At 39.7% G+C, this 6,060-nt stretch overlaps 1 non-coding gene across 1 annotated transcript; it reads right to left on the reverse strand.

Moving 5' to 3' along the window:
- Positions 1-293: 293 nt before the first annotated feature.
- Positions 294-400, reverse strand: LOC141703987 (small nucleolar RNA R71). The gene has a single exon (XR_012567777.1). It is a non-coding gene; the product is annotated as a small nucleolar RNA R71 (small nucleolar RNA).
- Positions 401-6,060: the final 5,660 nt, after the last annotated feature.

Here is a 6,060-nt window from a genome sequence, read left to right on the forward strand (position 1 = left end):
CTAACACTTTTGAGATCAAAGCAGGCATGATTCAGATGATACAAAAATCAGTTCAGTTTGAGGGTTCTCCTACTGAAGACCCCAATATGCACATCAGGAATTTCATCGAGATCTGCGATACTTTCAAGTTCAATGGTGTGACTGAGGATACTATCAAGCTGCGACTCTTCCCATTCTCTCTGAGGGACAAAGCTAAGTGCTGGTTACATTCTCTACCACCAGGGTCTATCACTAAATAGGAAGACCTTGCTCAAAAGTTTCTCACTAAATCCTTCCCTATGGCGAAGACTACTGCAATCAGGAATGCTCTTACTCAGTTTGCTCAGCAAACTGGAGAATCTCTGTATGAGGCTTGGGATCGATATAAGGAGATGCTAAGGAAGTGCCCACACCATGGCATGCCTGATTGGATGATTATAAATTGTTTCTATAATGGATTGGGTGCTGACTTCTAGACCCATGCTTGATGCAGCATCAGGAGGAGCCTTGTGGGCTAAAAGCTACAATGAAGCTTATGAATTGATCGAACTGATGGCTGCTAATGAATACCAGAATCCTTCCCAGGGACTGACTCAGGGAAAAGTAGCAGGAATTCTGGAGTTGGATGCAGCAACTGCTATAGCTGCCCAACTTAAGGCTTTGATGATAAAGGTGGACTCTTTGGCTAATTATAGAGTTAATCAAATCACTAGTGTATGTGAACTTTGTGCTGGTGCCCATGAGACTGATCAGTGTGCTATTTCTAGTGAATCAACTCAGTTCGTGAGCAATTTTCAGCGACCGCAGCAACCTGTGCCAGCCACCTATCATCCTAACAACTGCAATCATCCTAATTTCAGCTGGAGCAATGCTCAGAATGCGGTTCAACAGCCTTATCAACAGTACCTAGCTAAGCAGTACAACCCCCCTGGTTTCCAGCAACCGTAATATGCACCAAGACAACAACTTTAGCTGCAACAAGCTAATGAAAAATTTGAATTAGAGGATTTGAAGCTTATGTGCAAGAGCCAAGCTATTTCTATCAAAACTTTGGAAAATCAAATCGGACAAATTGCCAATGCCTTTTGCAATTGTTGCCTTTTGCACCAGAGTGGCATAATCTATAAGCTCAAGGATTGCCACCCTATTCTGAATCCACGATTTCAGTCCCTGCTGAAACCTCCTAGCTTTCTTTTCCTCAGTGTTCACAAACTTCGGCACAAACCTTGATAACTCAGTAAATTTTACTTTGTACTCTGCTACAGATAAGTTATTCTGCTTTAGCTCCAAGAACTTGAGCTCTATCTGGTTCTCCATAAACCTCAGGAAATATTTTCCCAAAAACAACTGACTGAACCTCTCCCAGGTTATACTAGCATCTATCTCCATGTTTTTCTTGGCCTCCCACTAGTAGTTGGTCTCTCCCTTCAGAAGGTAGGTAGCAAATACAGTCTTCTGTGCCTCATCGGTACTCAGAATCTCAAAGGATTTCTCCATTTCTTTTAGCCATGCCCTTACCTCAACAGGGTCGGTTGATCTGTGGAACTCAGGGGGCTTAAGGGACTTGAAAGCCCTGAAAGAGTTTGCCACAACATTGTTATTTCCTTGAGGGGTAGGTTGGGTTGACGTTCCAAGTTCTGCCTTAGTAGTTGCATGAGCTGCCTCATGGGATCCATGCCTGGGTTTGGTACTTGTTGCTCAACCTCAGTTTCTCCTTCTTCAGCTTCTATCTCAAATCCTTCAACATCAAATGTTTCCTCCTCCTCTTCATACTGGGAGTCATCCTGTTCAACATAATCCTCATCTTCCTCTTCACTGTGTTCTTGGTTTCTACCATCCTGGTTATGGCTTCCCTGGTCCTCAAACCCAGGGTTCGCCCTAGTTCCAATCCTTTTTGGCGGCATGATACTGATAAATTTTGGCAAAATTCAACATTAGGTCACGATCATACATAAGATTGTGCCTTGCACAATTCTATAACGGGAGAACGTATCTCACAATTCTATTATTTTATGAAAGTTCTAATAAGAAGTACAGTAATAATAACGATAAAAACAGTGATCTCATCACTAAGGAACTGAACTGAAAGGAAATAAATATATACATAATGCGAGAAATACATAGTTTGATCTGGTCAAAAGTACAATAGTTCTATAGTCATCTGCCCAAAAGTGAAATGCATGAGTCTATCTGTCTAGTCAGAGAAAGGGATACTATATACAAGTCAACTATCCCAGAAAATTGGCTCTTACTATGGCCTCGACTAACTAGACGACTAGACTACCACATCACTGGTCCTGAATCAAACATCGGAGCGGGTCAACTCCCACACTCTCTCCATCGCATGACGGAAAATGTAGTCAGCCTGCCTCCTGGAGATCCTGCCATGTCTGTCCCCCGGAGTGATCGGAGTCTCGCACGGGCCATGAGCTCTATCCCAGTCAGCTCTTTCCTCAAGGATCGGGGTATGGTAGCTCTAGCCTCATGAGCTCGTGCACGTCTACCAGCTCTCTCTGTGTCCAACTCTCTCCTGGCCTCATCCATCCGGGCTTCAGCAACATCCACTCGAGTCCTCAGAACATCCTAAACATAGCCGTGAGCTAACAAAGACTGCCTATGGGCAGGGTCGAGAGGTGGTGAATCCGGAGCCGCTGGGGGTGCCTCATCGGTCTGCCTAGGCTCGGGAGTATGGGTCTCAGAGCTGTCATCATAGGGGCTCCAAGATAGTGGTGGAGGGGTAGGACTCTGACCACAGGGAGTGAGGGAAAAGGGGTACCAGTATACTCCACTATAGCTCCGACATGCTCCTCAGCTACTGGGACCTCATCCGGGTCCTCCTCATCTGAAATCGCAATAACCTCTGTCTCTGACTCCTCTAAGGGGTCCTCCTCATCCATCTCCTCCTCCCCAGGATCCTCCTGATCCTCGGCATCTAGCAGTGCCTCATCATGCTCACGCTCGAACATCTCTAGGTCCTCTATCTCAGGCGCCTACACATTAAACGAGCTAAGTTACTATCATGATACTTATAAGGGTTCCCGTAAGGGTTTTAACTATCAACACAACTTTAAGTAGTCCGACCATGAATTTGGCAAGAGTTCTTATTATCTTTATGAGTTTATTATTATATCGTCGCATCATCTCTGAGGTTTATAACGCTTGGCTCTGATACCATTTCTGTAACACCCCCAGATCCGGGGTCGGGGATCCGGGTCTTCACGGTCTTTTTTTCCATAATTATCACTTAACTTAATTGAAAATAAATAACCTCATACTGTGACCCCACAATAACACACACCACAACCCGTTATAGTCTCAGAGATGAAATTGAAATAAGTACAAGTCCTTGAATCCACAATTTAAAAGTTATACCCAAAATGATTACTTGATAAGTTTACAGTTAATTGCCATTATCTTCCACAAGTTATAATTATACATAATTGATTCCCAAAAGTAGAATGCCTGATCTACAAATAGATCTACCTCTGCAGCTATAGCAGCTACGATATCAACGAGAAGACGCGGGGCGCTTCCCACGCTCTTGCGCTGGGTCTGCTTGAGTCTGGCCATCTTTCCTAACTGTTGTTGTGTGATGAAGAAATGAAGCAAGAGTGAGCATTACAGCTCGCAAGATAATATATGGTGTAATCAGTAATGCAAGTATCTAAATAGATAACATACTGGAAACCTTTATCAAGTGTAAGGTAATTACTTACTGGATATAAGCTAAAAGGGAGATGAAGTTACCAAATACTTCACTATACTTATATCATTTTAGAAAAATACTTGAACAACCACGGTTCAAAGTATAATAAGTTTTCGAAGTTCGTCACATAGATGGGACTACAAGATAAGACTGGAATAGATTCAATCTTTGAAATATCAGTTGAAGAATAAAGTTACGAGATACTTCACTAGTCCCGATATATATATATACCTCTATATATATACATCTCATACACTCTTCTGCTATGAAAAGTATAAGATTCCCAAGAATTTTGGAAGGAAGAAACTTTGGCATAAACCTGGTATCTTGCTGATCAGGCAAAGATACCAATTAAGTAACCTTTTCTACTAGTAGATGGACGAATTCTCCACTGTTCATCACCCTGGCCGCATTAGGACCTTATGTTGGACTGCCACTCAGCCACTTACGCATTTGATGGACTCCCACTGAACCACTTACACTTTCATGGACTCCCACTGAGCCCATGCTGCTTATGCCGACTCAAATAGATGGACTTACTTCCTAAACGTTGGGCAAGTAATCAAAATGTTTTCTCAAAACAGCAACCTCGTTGCGAATATAAAATACCCCACAGAGCCGGATCCCTCAGATTTTGAGCAAGTATTTAAATCCCCTTCGAAAGGAAGATCTTAAATCTAAAAATGAGTTTTGGGATCCGCTCTAACTTTTAAAAATCATTTTGAAGAATCGAAAATATTTTAAAGAATGTTTAGAGTAATGTTGATTTAATAAAATAAATCAGTCCCAATATATTAGAAAATATCTGAATATTATTATTTAAATAATATTTCCATAAAGGATAATCTTTATAAAAAAAATCGAAGTAGAAGTTTTAAAACTCATACTTGAAATGAATAATAAATAACCAAAGATATACTTATACGAAAGTACGATCTTTATTTGAATAATCGAAAATAAGTTTGATTATCGAAACATTATTCTTTAATAAAATAAAGAATATTATTTAATAAAAGAAGCGGAGTCATAAGCCCTCGAATGAATATTCAAAATAATATTCATTAAATAAAATAAAGTTATCGAATAAACCTTATTCAATTAATAGTTTTGAAAACTGTATCTATATATATATATTATACTCGGGAACATCGACTCCCGGTTTAGAAAGTGTTCACCTTTGGGTCCCCTATACTAAGAGTATACACAACTACTGCTTATCTCTAGCATAGGTATTATGCAACTTATAAGCATTTGAATCAACAATTAGATATCAAGATTTCGAAACAGGCATGCATATAAATATCATATCACATGCTCCAATATATCGCAAGATTTGCTAATAACAATCATGCACTTATCACAAGAAAATGCATATACATGTATACATCACAACAACAGTATAACGGGTAGAAAACTTGCCTAAGCGACTGGGGGTGGTAAAAGGCCTGGGACGAGTCTGGTAACCTATAAACAACATATAAGTTGGAATTAAACCAAAGTCGCTTAAGAATCTAGACTTTAACCAATTAGACTCTAACGTTCTTTTTTACGCTTAACGATTCACTTAAGTCGCTCGAGTACCCTCGGCTCCACCATTTTTAATAAATTAACCATTAAGAATATTAAGGCGATTCTTTCGCGAGTACTCTTCCAACTGCCTAATCCACTTTACATAATTGTTTCATACTGCAATTAGTCATTTAAGGACCTTAACCAAGGTTTCAAAGTAAGGCGAGGGGTAATGGTTCGTTCGCGAAACGCCGTTACTTAAAATGGTCGTTTCTCCTAAACCGTACATCGGATTCAAGCGAACCACATATCAAAACGAAGCTCGTAACATGAACTATCTAAACATGGAAATGGTAAAAATATAACAGTGAGTTCACGGGTCCTGAAGTTAAGAACAAAAACAGTCTAAGGTAAATCGGGCATTATGACAACTATGTTTACGCGATTACCAAATTTTAAACTACTCCAATCAATCCACAAATCAACCCACAATCAACATTACAACCAAAATCCATCCATAATTCACTACAACAGCCCCAAGATCTCAAGATTTTCCAATTTATACTACCCCCAAACATGAACTAAAAGCTATACTTAAGTTCATTAAATATACAAGAATCATACTTTCCATGGACTATACCAACCATAACAAGCTCTAATATTCAATAATAAGGCTAGGGTAAGAGATTATACCTTCTTGAAGCTTCTTAACACAACACAAGAGCTTTGAATGCCTAAAAGAACCTTGATCCTTGCTTTTATAACCTTAAACTTTCATAAAAAATCAAGAAAACTAAAGTTATTTTTTGAAAGTTACTATTCACCATCTTCTTCCTTGATTTATTGGAAGAGATTCATGAAGAATT

Source organism: Apium graveolens, unplaced genomic scaffold (assembly GCF_009905375.1).
Source record: "Apium graveolens cultivar Ventura unplaced genomic scaffold, ASM990537v1 ctg7290, whole genome shotgun sequence".
NCBI lineage: Eukaryota > Viridiplantae > Streptophyta > Magnoliopsida > Apiales > Apiaceae > Apium > Apium graveolens.